The sequence below is a fragment of the Vulpes lagopus genome, chromosome 5 (genome assembly GCF_018345385.1).
Source record: "Vulpes lagopus strain Blue_001 chromosome 5, ASM1834538v1, whole genome shotgun sequence".
NCBI classification, from domain to species: Eukaryota; Metazoa; Chordata; class Mammalia; order Carnivora; family Canidae; genus Vulpes; species Vulpes lagopus.
Window position 1 is genome coordinate 29728456 of NC_054828.1, and position 15548 is coordinate 29744003.

Sequence of the window (15548 nt, forward strand, 5' to 3'; positions counted from 1 at the left end):
AATTATTCACTTCTGTCCCTTCCGGAATCCCAGTGGCTGCAGAGCTTAACTGAGGCCCATTCATTCGGAAAACATTTACTGAGAGGCTACTGAGAGCTCAGGAATAGTGCCAGGCTTTGGAAATATGAAGATAAAATGATTCATGGACACAGTTACTGCCCTCAAGGAACTTAGAGTCCTGAATAGTGTTTTTCAAACTGTAGGTTATGACCCATTATGTTGACTGTGAAATCAACTAGTGAATGGTGACCAGCATAACAGGGAGAACGGAACTGAGAGAAAGAAGGGGAAGAGAGGTGAGGGGAAACAGAGAGGATCTGGGGCCACAAAGGAGGGAGGGAGCCAGATGGAAGAAAAGAGGGGCAGAGAGAGGGAGGAAAAGAGGAAGGGAAGGAGGGAGGGAGTGCATCAACTATAATCAGAGTGCATCAAAGCAGTCAAGGTAAGTATTGTTTCCTTCACTTGTTGCTATAAAGTCCTTGCCTGAGATCAATTTTTAATAAATTATCTTTGGTGTTAGAGGTAAATAATTTATGAAATGTAATCATTTTAAGTAAAAAATTAATTTTTTTTATTTTAAAGATTTTCTAAATAGAAAATAGAGAGGCAGAGACATAGGTAAAGGGAGAAGCAGGCTCCCTATAGGGAACCTGAGTGGGAATCGATCCCAGAACCCTGGGATCATGACCTGAGCCAAAGGCAGATGCTCAACCACTGAGCCACCCGGGTACTCCTTTAAGTAAAAACATTGACTGATTTGTTCTCCTTTCTTTTTCCTTTCCTGGTAATAAGCCATCCTGAATCATACTGAATGGTATCAACAGGGTTATGCTTGGTATCCAAAGTGATGGTGGGTATGTTGAAAGCAAACATTCCTGAACTGAAACGTGCTACAACTTGAGTAAATTCCCCTGTTGCATTTTTTTCTTACAGACTGTTCATATCTCATATAGATATTATCACAATTTCAAACTGTGTAAGATTTCTTATGTATGTGCACATAGACACATATGGCACACATACACATTAGGTCATATGTAAAATGTATTTGTTTTGAGTGCTTGTCAAAAAACCTTGAAAGCCACTACTTTAGCAGGAGAAACATGCAACCAATCATGCTAGAGTACAAGGAGTTTGACACAGTAAAAATTAAGGATGGCTGAAGAGGGGACCTGCCCAGTCCTCCTGGGTAAGTTAGGAAGTGACTTGGCCAAGAGCTGAAGAGTGAGGAGTCTGGAATAAGGAACATGGGCAGAGTGACCCCAGCAGAAGAAGTAGCAAGTCCAAAGACCAGGGTACATGACACATTTGGAGAATAATGAGAAGTACAAAGGGGATATGGAAGGGGAAGGACAACAGGAAATGATATAGTGAAACACTCAAAAGGAAAGCTTAGGAGTGACCTTTAAGAGTTCCAAAGCTCCAAAGGATTAAAGCCACCTGTGGGACCCCACTGGCCAAATCTACACAGCAAAGCGAGGATCCCCACTTACTAGTGTGAAGCTTGGTGGGTCCCCTAGAAGGGACAGAGGTCATTCTGGACACACTGTAGTCTTCCAGAAGCATTCACTGACATCTTCAGAGGGCTGGAGACAGCTGTTGTGACTTTAGGCTGCTAGTGTCTGTTAAGTCTCTATGTCAAGAGACTGTTATCTGGACTTCAACAGAGTCAGGGTTTGAGGTCACTCTAATCCCCAGGGAATGACTCCCTCCAGAAACCTAATTAGACTTATGGTTTCACTTTATTAATCTAGAGACCCTTACTGAGCTCCATGGGGAATATCCTACCTGGGACAGAAAGGGAGAGAAAGGAGAAAGTTCTGGCCTTGCAGAATTTATGGCCTTGTGTGTGTGTGTGTGTGTGTGTGTGTGTGTACACAAAAAAAAAATGTACAAAAAACAGAGGGAATGTCATGGAAGGAGGGGTCTGGAAACATGGAAGGATCTGGCCAGTGAAGGGCAAGAAGGAATCCAGGCAGGAGAGCTCACTGGAGCAGATACAATGGTAAGAACATGCTTGCCACATGCAAGGATGAATGAATACCAGCAGTTGATAAGCTTAATGGCTTAGAATGACTCTGGAGCTGGAGTCCTAGCAGGGGCTCATCGTAGCCCACTGCAGGCTCTAATCCTGGCCCCCACCCATGCTCACTCCTATTTAGACCACTTCTGTTCTCAACCATGACAATGAGCAGAAAGCACTAGCTGCCTCTTTTCAGGGAGCCAGCAATGGAGTTAATGATGCGATATCCTGGGGACTACTACCAGGCACCGAATAGGCTGGGAAGAAGAAAACCAGAAAAAGAGAAAGAAAGTAGGTGGGGAGAAGGAAGGTAGGTGGGGAGCAGGGGGGGAGAAGGTAGGGGAGTAGTGGGGGAAGGGGCAAGAAAAGACTTATGAGAGAGGGAAGGTGGTAGTAGAAAGAAAGGGGGAGTCAACAGTCTGGAACATGTTCCCATATCCTGCCACGAACCCCAGACTTGACACATGTCCAGCGACACCACATCCTTTATTCAAAGTTCACTTCAAAACCTGCCCTCTAGGAAAACTTTTCCTGACTAACCAACAGAAAACAGCCTCCGAGGACAATCTGAATGGCTGACTTGACACAGGGTGTTTGGTTGACCTTCCTTTGGTCTCCCAGGGATCAAGATGGCCATCTTTGCAATCCTAGGCAGTTCTCCTCCCTGCAATGGTAGCTGCCCCCAACAGCATCAGAGCTGCCTCTCTTTACATTTGAATATAAAAGGAAGAGCTGTTGTGGGTTGGAGCCAGGAGGTACTTCTTTGATGCAGGCCACATTAGGTCATGTAAATATGGAAGTGTAAATTAAATAAAAAAGAACCTCTCTCTCCCTTCTCATTTCCATTTTTACCACAGCCCCCAGCCAAGCAACCATCACATGGCATTCTTGGAGAAACAATAGGGGATTTGTTTAAACCAAGATGCCAAATGGTCATGAATTGCAGAATATATATTTTTAAACAAGTTATTTTCCCCCACTGTAACATCCAGAATTTAGATCTGCACTTGGAGCCAGCTGGCAGCGGCATGCAGGGTCTGGCTGGCTACCCAGGACTGCTCGTTTACCTTGCCCTCCCCAGAGGGGGTGTGACGGCAGAGCTGCATTTTTATGGTATGCTCCAACTTCCATCCAGCCTTCCTCGGTCTGGAGCTTTGCGAGTGTTTATACTCACACCCACATGGAGAAGCTGCCCCGTGGCTCTCCTACTTGAATTTTCCTTTTAAAGTGAAGCCATCTTCATGCCCTGCTCTGGTGGTTGACCAATTTATAGGGAACTGAGTTGCCTATGCCCAAAGCAAGAGACCAGGAGCTGTGAGTCTGTCCAGAAAGGGACCAAATGTCCTAGCCATCTGCTACAGCGTAACTGGGGCTTCCCCTGGAAAAGCAGCTTTTGTTCCAGGGTATGGAATCTGTGAAAACAGGGCCCTGACCCCTTTACCAGGGTTCTGGGTAGGCACTCGACAAAGCCCAGGTTGTCTGTAGAAGGCACCAGGGCACTTCATAGGTCAGGGTCCAGGCCATAGCCGCCTCTGCTTCCCTGGCAAAACCGCTGCTCAAGAGGAAACCCACAACCTCAAGGCCTTTTCCCTCTATTAAGGCTCACCTGCCTTTTCAGAGGACCCTCAGGGAGCCTCCCACACCCCCCCAAGAGGCCCTCATATTTTTCCGTCTTTCTATTAGGCATCTTTTTCTCATTAATGTACTAACACTCAAGTTATGTGCAGAGAATGAGGAAAAAGAGACCTTGTGTGGGGCTTGGGATTTGTTCAAAGCCTGGGGAAATCGTTTTAGAGGGTGTATGTTTTTTATTCCTTTTATGAGAGATGCATGTTTCCCCCCCTCTGTGACTTGTTTAAAAGTAAAGTTTAATATGCTGCCAGAGAAATTGCTGGTTAATAACTTAATAAGCTATGTGCTAGGAATTATGGGAGAAAAGTAGTATCCAAGAAAACTTTTATTGTACAGTTTGGGACTTGGAGGATATATAGCTTCAGTTATTATATAAAATGCTAACAGAAGTCCCCTTTCTTTTCAAACCTTACTTTCTCCCCAGGATTATAAAAAAAGGATAAATAAGTGAGGCGAATGAAAACTTCTGGAAGCTGCATCAGAAATCTGTATGCAGATCACAAGGTGAGAATTTCCAACAGCCCAGTCAACAGAACTGTGCTAATGTGAACCTGGCACAGCACATACTTGGAAATTAGCCCTGGCAATAATAGTAATACTGATAATAATAATAATAATAATAATAATAATAATAATAATATCAACTGCCTTTTATTAGAAGTTTTGTCTTCAAAAAATATTCCTACCTTATCTTTATAAAGTTCTTAAGAGGGAAGAAAAATAGGCATTATTATTCCCATTTTTTACATATCAACAGAGTAGCTCATATAGCTCAAGTGACCTACCCAAGATTAGGGCAAAAAACAAGAATAGAATCAAGGTTTTCTTGACAAATTGTATCTATGTGTCCCAAACACAATCAGATGAAAAGTGAGCCGCTTTGCCAAACAATGAGAGTATTTTGGTTTGCAGCCACATGCTGTGGTGTTATGTCCCGTAGCCAGTCTGGTGAAAAGCAAGGGCTTCGAGCACAGCTGTTCCTGTGAGGCCAACATAAAGGCCTGTTTTCAACATGGCTGATTATGTTGATAAAGACTTAATTATCTGACAATAGATATTTCCTCTATTTGCTTAGCTCTTCCATACTCTCACACTCTTTACTCACCATGTTCCTCCTTGCCCACATTGGTGTCCCACTGTCATTTTACGGGTTCCCACTGTACAGATTAAAAACTGAGTCCCCAGGACGCCTGGGTATATCAGTGGTTGATCCTCTGCCTTCAGCTCAGGGCGTGATCCCAGGGTCTTGGGATTGAGTCCTGGATCAGGTTCCCTATGAGGAAGCTGCTTCTCCCTCTGCCTATGTCTCCTCTCTGTCTCTCATGAATAAGTAAATAAAATCTTAAAACAAAACAAAACAAAACAAAACTGAGTCCCCATGAAATGGCTGGCCTCACAGGGTTGGTTTGAGCTGAACAGGGCCCAGAACTCAGACCTGCTATATAACCTTGAGTATATTCCGCCTCTCCTCAACTTCAACAGGATGCATACACAGGTTAGAGCTTTTCCATTTGCCAAGTCCCTCTCAAAGTGCCCCCTCCTATGGTCACCCAGAAACACAAGGCCTTTGGGTTCAGCCAGGGAGCCCTGGAGTAAGCTCCCAATACTGCGTGGAAAAAGTGTTATTTCCAGAGGTGTGCAGGCCAGTCCTATCACCAAGGAACCCTGGGTATCACTGGCAGCTGAGAGGGAGGTAGGAAGGATAGTGAGGCTCGGGAGGTTTCTCTTAAAGCTGCTCCTTTGGTCCATTCTTATAAGACCAGTCCAAAACCCCTCCTGGAGGCAGCCTGAGGTCTGGCTGCATAGGACAAACATACCGCAGTTGAGTCGGCTCAATATAAGGGCAGAGAAGCAGGAGGCCAAGTGAGGTATAAAGAAGTAGTCCTGCCAGGTCTACGTGTTGCCTGAAAGCCTGCCTTCAGAGCTACTGATTTCAGTTAAGAGTACTGTCTCCAAAGATCACTACTGAAAAACAGCTGTATGATCCAGGAGAATTAACTTGTTTACATATTAGAACTTAGTAACACATTAGCATGACTCATTGGTCAGATCAGGTGGCAGTGGCAGTCATCTAGCTGAGAATAGATTTCTAAGGGAAGAGGACCTTGAATAGCTAACTTTAGATGGCAAGGAGGTCTAGAGCATGGGTCCCTGTCCAAGAAGGGCAGTTCCCAGAGAGAGGATGTTGGAACAGCCCAAGAGCATTGGGTTGCAGGATATGCTATGAGTATGATCAGGCCACAGCTGAAGAAGGAAGTGGATCAAGAGGCAAAAAGCAAATTTGCTATTTATGCCCAACTTGGGCCATCTCCAGAATCAGTCACATCTGTCAAAAAGAAAGAAGTCACTTGCCCTCTTGTACCATTCCTCATCTATAAATACTGGTTTGGATTAGATTCCTATTTTGAAATAGGAAGTCATGATGCTCTTAGTCCCTTTTGGGGGACCCCAATGGGTGAAAGGCCATGTGGATGGGCCTCTAGGCCCCCATCCCAGCTTGCACCACAGGTGTCATCTTCAACATCTTGAACGTCCTTTTATGCTTCTATTTGAAGAAAGGATTCCACTGACTAGATAGATGATATCTAAATTTCCTTCCTGCTATCAATTCTGTGGCTCACTGGTCCTCTTGGCAATGCTGAGAAGACAACAGCCAGGCAGTCCAAAATGCACACAAGCAACAGCTCTACTCTCATCACCAGCTGCCCAGGCAGGTAATAGGAGCTTCCCAGTGACAGAGCTGGTAGATGGTTACTAGGGAGCTTTTGCTAACCACCAGGAGGGGCTGGAAATTTTGTTGATCGCTGGGAGAGACTGCAAAGATTTAATACTCTGAGATACACTCCCCAGTGTATCTCATGTGCATGGCGAGAGCAGCGTATTTACTAGTATAAGCCTGAGCTTACTGACTTCCTCTTAACTCTTGGATCAAATCCAAATTCCTCTGGCTGACATTTAAGGCCTGCCACAACTGGTCTCTTATCAAATCTTGTACTGCTCTCCAAAACATAGCATGTCTTCTGCAGCTCTATCCCCTCACTGGCACACAATATATCCCATGTATTCCCCGCAGTATGTCCTCGCACATGTTGTCTACGATCTTGACATGTTCTTTTCCTACCATGTTGGGTGTTTCCAAATCACACCAATGCTCTAGGACCAATTTTAAATACTCAACTCCCCTAGAAAGCAAAGCGTTCCCTGACTATTCCAGTCTACATTCTTCCCTGAATTCTTGTACTTTCTCTATGTACTACAGCATTAGAACTTCTTTAAGCACGTCACTGTTGGTTGTTTCACATGGATAAGCTCTCCTTTCAACTAGACTAAATCATCACTAAACTCTGACAATAGAGACTCCATTATAAATGCCTAAAGTGGTTCCCACAACACTGAGCACCGTGCTAAGATTCCTTCCTTTGTACTTGGGCAATGAGAACTTCACAATTTATTTAGCAACACAGGCTATCGGTCTAAACTCACTCATTCTCCAATATAAGAAAATTAACCTTAACTAATAATTACATCTCACCCAGCCTTTAAAGACTTTTTCCTCCTTCTCGAAGACTTCCTTGGCACCCTGACTCCGCAAGCTGGCTCCTGCAACACACTCTGACCTCATTTCAGAATTTACCAGATTCTTACTTGTTTACAGTTAATTCAATCCATACCTGTCTTATTCATATGGTTTTTGAAATAGGGACGATACCATTAATCTCTATATTCCCCACTGTGTTTACTACATTGCTTTGTACTATTTGTGAATCTAAACTGGCTCAAATTCATTGGGAATGGTTCCATGCGTTGATTTATCCAAAAGATGGAACATGTTACATGCTAAAGGAAAAAAATAAGCCACTATGTTAGTGTTTTACATAATATTATGAAAATGTGTTGAGGACACTTAAAGCTTGCGCTCTTTTGCAAGCTGGGCAATGACAACATTGCCCAAATCTTCCAACAGCAATACCTCCATAGGCCAACAGCTACAAGTGGAGCAAAACAGATATTTCTGAGTCCTTTATCAAATTAATTGCCATTTCCAGGTTAGGTCTGCAGATTTCTATATTTAAAAACTAGAAAGCATCAGCAGTTGGCAGCAGAAGTCTTGATGTGTAGTTGCATGAAAGAACTATTTTTATTTCTCACTGTAATAAGAAGAAGCTTTGATCTTGGGCAACTTGCTCAAAGGCTCAGTTTAATATATTGATCTCTTGTGACTACTTTTACCTGACTAGTTTCCATAAGCTCAGCCTGTCAACAAGAAATACCTCATATATTCAAGCTTCACTTCTTCTCAAACACCTTATCCCTTCAAGCCTTGACATATTTTTAAAAGGAATAGCTAATGAAGAAAATGTTTTGCACCTTGTCCATTGGTTTGGGTTGAAATGCGCTAACTTAATGGTTCTTTCTGTTTTTAAAAAATACAAACAGGATCTCATCCCGAGATATTTCTGAGAAGTCTGAAAGAGAAGTGAACAAATGTCAACAAGCTTGGGTCTAAAATACACCAACTTAATTTCTCTCATCCTTCAAGTATGCATAAGGCTCAAGGAGACTGTCGAGCTGGAGGACTCAGAGTGGTCCTAACAGGAATCTCCCTCCCCCATAAAATCTGGGGGTTGAAAGAAAAGCAATTTTTAAAAAGAGGAGGTGGGAGGGGAGTACTGGGAAAACTTTTATTTTGAAAGGAAGAAAAAGAACGAAGAAGAAATAAACCAAAAAAGCAAAACCCAACCCCCAGCAATGCCTGGAAACTTGCTATGTAACCAACCATCCCTGTTCAGACTTGCTTTCCTTACAGTTTTGGCAGGGACCACAAATGATAGCCTTAAAAATGCCACATGAACATCAGAATATTTTAGCAATCCTTCTCGACGGGATTCATTTCAGAGGCATGGGAGAGAAACAGCAACCTGCAGCTGTGGCAAAGGGCTGAGACCTCTCTTTATTTCGAGCAGTTGCGAAAGGAGGACCTCTTCCTTCAGGAGGGGAGCAGCCCAGGAGGCACGAAGGGTTTGGGAAAGGTGAAGGACAGTGGGAAAACGAAATGAGACCTAAACCCCAGTGTTTCTGCTTGGGAGGTGCAGTCTCTTGTGGGAATCGATCTGGTGGTTAGAACATAGATGCTGTGTTCAGCTGTGAGGCAAAACAGAATCCCAAACCAGAGCTTCTGCAGCTGGCCACAGACCCCCCTGGGGGCAGGACTGGGATTGCTGCACAAAAGCCAGTCCTAGCTTTGTCTCTATAAGCATATTTTCCTCAAGCATTTAAATCCTAGGACTTTAAGGAGCTTACCACTCCTCTTAGTTGGGCCCAGTAACTAAGAGAGGAAATGGGGAGACAATGAGAGTATGGAGAAGGGGGTGGATAAGGAAGGAGATATACAAATGGCTAGAGGTATGTACTGGAAAGGTGGAGGAGTAGACAAGGAGTCCGTGGAGGAGTAAATAGAGGGTGTCAGGAGCACTGATGGAGGGAAGCTGTATCAGGAAGTGGAAGGATCATACAGCAATATTTTTGGCAAATGAGAATTAACTTGGGGTAACAAATCATTAGGTCTAATATAAAGAGATCTTCAACAAACATTAACGTCCTGCACCATTTATGCTCCCCATCAGGACTGTTTACTAAAAAATGTGTTGCCAAGGTTGCTTTCCTTGTAACCTTGGGGATTGTTCTTGTATTCCTGAGAGCCTGTTTTTCTCATTCGAGTATCAGCCTGTTATTTTCAAAATGATACTACTCTCTGCATGCCAATAAACATTGGTCCTACCCTAGGCACTGAGGCCACTGGGACGGCTGCCCGGACAAGGGAGGTGGGCTCCCCATTCGAAGTGCAGAAGCCATGCAGCCCCTCTGTGCAGGGCATCCCAGGTGGATGGGGAAAGAATTCTGCATCCACACCTTCAGTGGTCTTAGCCTTCTCCTTTGTACCCAAGCTCCAGCCTTTGAGAATGTGGGTGTGAAGGTGGGAGTATTTCAAAGGGGCACAGTCTGATGATCACAGTGACCCCTGGCCCTCACAATATGTACTGTGTCCCAGAACCAGCAGCATCAGAAGTGCATGAGAACTCTCAGACCTACTGAATGAGAGTCTTCATTTTAAGCAGATCCCCAGGTGATTCATGGGCACATTAAGGTCTGAGAAGCACTGTTCTAGACAATGCTTAAGCTTTGACATTCAAAAGCCTTGACATAAAAACACTGGACAGATGGAGGTGGCTGGAGGGGAGCGGGGAGAGGGCAGTACAAAGAGCCTCTCAAAGATCAGGGAAGAAGTCCTCAACAAATGTTAATTGTTATCAGATAGGATCTTACCCCTGCCCTGGTAGGCTGTGTGGAAATGAACAAATCTCTCAACCTCTCTGGGCTGCACTTTCCCATATGCATGCGGATGGGAGTAGACTGCAAGAAACTTAATGATTCCTTCTAGTTCTAAAGTTCTGGGTCTATGATTCAATTTGACAAGGCTCTGTTTTGTTGCCTTCTCTACACTGAAGTTTGGTTTTAATAGACAGTTGTATTTAATACAGCCTGGCATACAGTGGGGCTCGGTAAGTATTTGTTGAATGGAGTGATACAGATATGAGTCTATTCTCTTCAAGCCTCACCTCAAAAACAAAATGAGCCATAAGCTTCCAGGACGGTAGACCACACTAGAGTATGAGATCTAACTTCTCAGGGCAACTGGCATAACTTAAAATACCTTGCTAAGGCAGCTTTTAAGTAATCTACCTCGGAAATTCACTCATACGTGAAACTACACAGCGGTGTGGCCCCCCTTACTGGCCCATCTGTGGAACAAAAGTGTTAACCACCGTATCTCCTCGGTAGCAGACTAGAGGGATGGTCTTTCTCGAATGAGTCTGCGTCTGCGGCCTCAGAAGAAAAATCCAACTGTGCTCTAACATGGCTGCTATTTCACTCAATGCTCATCCTTCCTCTTCTGGCTCAAGGAGATGGGAGACACAAGAATGCATAAGAACACCTCAGTAGTTCTCAATCTGACTGCATTTTAGAATCTCCTGGAGAATTTTAAAACTACCAGTCCTTGGGTCACACCCTCAACCAAAAAAAAATCAGAAATTCTGGAGGTGGAACCTGGCATTCGGTTTAAAGACCTCTTCAGATGATTCTAATATGCAGCCATCAGCATTAAGAACTACTGCCTGGAGCAAAAACTCACTGTCACCAATCTGGGTACTTAATAAATGCCAATACCCAGAGACACAAACTCCAGAACTCTTTCCATCTTGTAAAACTACAACTCTATGCCTATTAAACACTATCTCCTCATTCCCTCTCCCCCAACCCTGGCAACCACCATTCTATTTTCTGTCTCCAAGAATGTGACTACTCTTGGAACCTCACGTAAGTGGAATCATGCAGGATTTGTCTTTTTGTGACTGGCTTATTTTACTTAGCATGAGGTCCTCAAGGTCCATCCATGTGGTAGCCTGTGTCAGGATTTCCTTCCTTTTTAAGGCTGAATAATATTATGTTGCCCACATATGCCACATTGTTTACCTATTCAACCATCAATGGACACTCAGGTTATGTCTACCTTCTGGCTCTTGTGAATAATGCAGCCATGAACATGGGTGTACAAATATCTCTTCGAAACTGCTCTTAATTAATTTAGGTCTATCCCCAGAAGTAGAATTGCTAGGTCATATGGTAATGCTATTTTTAATATTTTGAGGAAACGCCATCTTATTTTCCATAGTAGCTATAACACAAAGAGTTTTTTTTAATAATGATGGCAAACACTGTCATGAATTATTAAGTGAAAAAAGTGAGCTCTTCTACGTACAGCAAAACTACAACTATGTTAAAAAAAAAGGCACAGGCAAAAAGATGAAACAAGTGTATATGTAAAACTGAAACTAGTAATAGTGGCTTCCACTGGATGTTGGTAAGAGCAGACTTATATTCTCTTCCTTTCCAAATTTCATACTTGCCTAATTTTCTATGATAAGTATATGCTACAGTGACAACCAAGAAAAAAAAAAAGAGAAAAAATTTTTAGTAGGCCCCATTTTTCTTCCTGGTCATCACATCATCCATTGCACTTAGTCTGATGTTCACTTAGTCCACTGCATTTATCTGAAGAGTCCACTGCATTTATCTGAAGAGTCCACTGCATTTACCTGAAGGAAAGTGCACACACACACTTCTCCCTTTTAGAACCAAATTGATTTCTGAAAACTTTTAAGCCCAATATAATAATAATTCCAACTCTTGATCTAAATAATAAGTCTTTTCTCCTCTTAGTTCTATTTGACAGGACTTTCAAAAAGTCCAGCCTATTTAGGCAGGGTCTATGGTCCAGCTGGGGAGGTAGGGCTGAAATCTGCTGTTAGCAAGGGTGGCCCAGGGGGTCAGGCTGGGTGGCTGCTGAGTGCCCTCACTGGGTGCCCGCAGCCAGCCTCCCTAGGCCCGCCACCGACCTCTCTGTGCACTCCGTTTGTGGCCTGGGTCAGCTTCGTTTTCCTTCAGTAGTTGTTAAACTGTCTTTACACCATAAGAGAGACACTGACCTGGACTGAGGAGGGAGGGATGGAGGAAAAAGGGGAAGGAAGGAACAAGAAGGATTAATGAGCTGATTTCCATAAAGGCTTTGACATTTTGGAATGAAAAGCGGCCTGTAAGAGCAGAAGCCCAGGCCTCTACTCAGGCCATGTTGCCAGCTGGCCGTTCATCACCAAAAATTCCCCCAACAACTTCAGGGCTATTGCTTAACCACCTCATATAAATCCCAATTAATCTTGCAAAGTCAAAACATAAATATATGACAAAAGTCTTTATTTTATGTGCCCTCAGTTTCAGGGTCAAAATTTTAAAAACCAAATTGGTTATACAATGGCTCCAATGACATTTTTTTTAAAGAAACCTTCTTTGGTAATAAAAAGACAAATAAATGACACCCTTACTAATGTGTCTGTACTTATTGGGGTGAATGAACTCAGGCTAATAATCAAATCAACTATAGAAGAAAAAAGGTGTTGGTGCTAAATTTTTTTTAACAATTTATTTATTTGAGAGAAAGATCGAGAAGAGAGCAAGCAAGCACACAGAGGGCAGAGGGCGGGAGAAGCAGACTTCTCACTCAACAGGGAGCCTGATGAGGGGCTTGATCCCAGGACCCTGGGATCATGACCTGAGCCGAAGGGAAACGCTTAATTGATTTAGTCACCCAGGTGTCCCATCGGTGCTAAAATTTAAACTAGCTTTGTGTGTGTGTGTGTGTGTGTGTGTGTGTGTGTGTGTGTGTGTGGCAGTAACATTAATGTTTCACAGCTTCTACTCAGAAGATACAGAAAATCTTTGGTAGTCACAAAGGAACATTTATTCTTCTTTCATATGTAAATTGCTAGGGACATAAAGAGCCTCTTGAGCAGTGGAACTGAGAACACTCCACATTGCAATGTCTTTCATGGGAAAGGCAGTTGATAATATGAACATGGCTTTGAGAATGGCCCATTAGGACCCAGAATGGGCTCCTGTGAGCATGGAGGTATTAGTATAGACACAAGCCTCCCAGGGCAGCACTCTCAAAGGACCTCAGGGACAAGGCAGGTATGTCTCACAGGACAGCCTGAAGCTTCATCATTTATATTTGGTGCTCTACTTTCCTCTTCAGGAACCTCAAGGTTATCATGTCAATGATGTGGATAATACAGAAAGACTGATTGGTGGTTTTGGAATGGACTGTGCTCGCAGTGAGTTTTCCTCTCAAACTTTATTTCAGGCTCTGAACACATCCTGATTAATATAGTAAAAGTGCATTGGGAGCAAGAGGAGGCCTGGTGTTAGGAACTACCTATAGACCACCCACAAAGTATAAAGTTCACACTTGAATAATAAAGAGTTGACTGTACTGGAAACATAAAAGTGGCTATCCCGGACTCTCAGCAAGGAAGGTAGAAATGCGGTGAATTGCAGTGATTCATGCTTTTGTTTTCTAGGGCTGGAAAATCATGGAGAAAAATCAAAGAAGGTGTGTCTGTGTTGGGGGGGGGGGGGCAGTGATGATGCTGAAAGCCTAGTTAGCAAATTGCAATAGGGACCAGAGGGAAAGTTAAAAGAGGATGGGAGGACCTCTCCAGCTGGAGAGGAGGCTGATGGCAGCTTGGTCATCTATCTTCAGGCACTGACTGCTCAGCATGAAGGTCTGTTCAGATGGCTGGCCTATTACACCAACTCATCCTTCCCATCTAACAAGAAGGAATGGGCTCAGGAGGCCAGTAGATGATGAATTTCTATGAGACCCATTAAGGGGTAGCAGGCTAAGGGGGCAGAAATGCCTCTACAGCATCTGCAGAACAGGAGATTTAGGATTCTGTCTTGGGGCAGGATTCTGTCTTGGGGCAGGCCTGGCTGGAAGTTGAAATTTCAACAGGATGGTTCCTGGAGAGCCCTGACTTCCTGATCCCCAGAAACAACAGCTAGGAGGACCTAGTCTGCTATTGATAAACAGATGAGGGCAGGAATGTGATTGCAACTCCCTATTCTCCCCAAAAAGGCAGTTTAGGGGATTTAGCTAAAAGTCACAAGGAAGGCAAATGATACTAGGCTCAGAGAAGCAGTTTATGGTCAATCAACTTCTGTTCTCTACATAAAAGAGAGAAAACACAAACTGGTCTAAAAATGAGAGTTAACCATCACTTTACTGACATTTCAGACATAAGAGAATTTCCCCATCAATATCTTTTTCCAGAGCTATAGGTGCTTAGACAGGGAGACTCACGTATCCACACACCAAGAAATCCTTCAATGGTTCCCTTTCACGGAAAAGTTTCCTTGAGGAGTTTTCACTGTATGGCCTCCACGTATTTTTGCTGCCTTGTGTACCCTTCTACTAGGTTCCAGAAGAGCTAACTTTTTTTTTTAAAGAGTTTATTTATTTATTCATGAGAGACACAGAGAAAGAAGTAGAGACAGAGGCAGAGGGAGAAGCAGGCTCCATTCAGGGAGCCTGATGTGGGACTCGATCCAGGGACCTCAGGATCACACACTGAGCCGAAGGCGGACACTTAACTGTTGAGCCACCCAGGCGTTCCCTGGAGCTAACTTCTTTATATCTCTCCACACTCACCCTACCAATTCATTCTCCTGTGTCTTTGCCAGTGACACTACCAGAGCCTGGAATGCCCTCCCTGCCCCATCGCTTGCTGAAATTCTACTCATCTCTTGAAGACCTGTCCCTGCCCCTCCTCTTGGCTACTCATGTGCTTCCTACACACATTTGTTATTACCCTTGCCTTACGGGATGAAGATTATTTATTTACGCATCTTTCTCACCTCCTGGATATCAGTTCCCTAAAGCCAGAGCTAGTTTTTCTGTATCTTTGCATCCTTTATATCTCCTAACACAAAGGCCAGCGTGTAGCCTGTGTTCAACAAGAATCTGTAGGATTATAGTGACTTGTGGTTCTTGTACTACCCATTTTCTGCCTTCCCATATAAGGTGAGGAATCAACAAAAGTGAACAAAAGTACATTTTTTGTACTTTTGAAGTACAAAAGAAAAGGCCATGATGTAAGGCAACTAATACACTGATTTTCTAATTGAATCCAAGATACTCGGGCATGGAATGTGGTAGCCTCTGGGCCTCCCCTGAACCTCCTGTGTTGGCATTTACAGAGGACATACTGGGAGGCCCTTTGCAGTAACTGTCCTGTCAATATCAGAGTCTTACAACATGGATTTTGAACATATTGTTACAGAGAGGCCTCCCTGCATATTAAATGAGAAATTCTTTTTATTTTGTCTTTCACATAGTAAATGTTGTAAGATCTAGAATAAACTAACAATGGCGAGAATAAAAAAATATGTACCCACCCTCCTTTGTCTTGATTATTCAAGTTATTCTACTGTCTACCTA

At 43.5% G+C, this 15548-nt stretch overlaps 1 protein-coding gene across 2 annotated transcripts in view; it reads right to left on the reverse strand.

Annotated features, from left to right (window-relative positions):
* Window positions 1-15548, reverse strand: part of THADA (THADA armadillo repeat containing) — a 329797-nt gene that overhangs the window by 85812 nt on the left and 228437 nt on the right. The gene's annotated exons all lie outside the window — the stretch shown is intronic.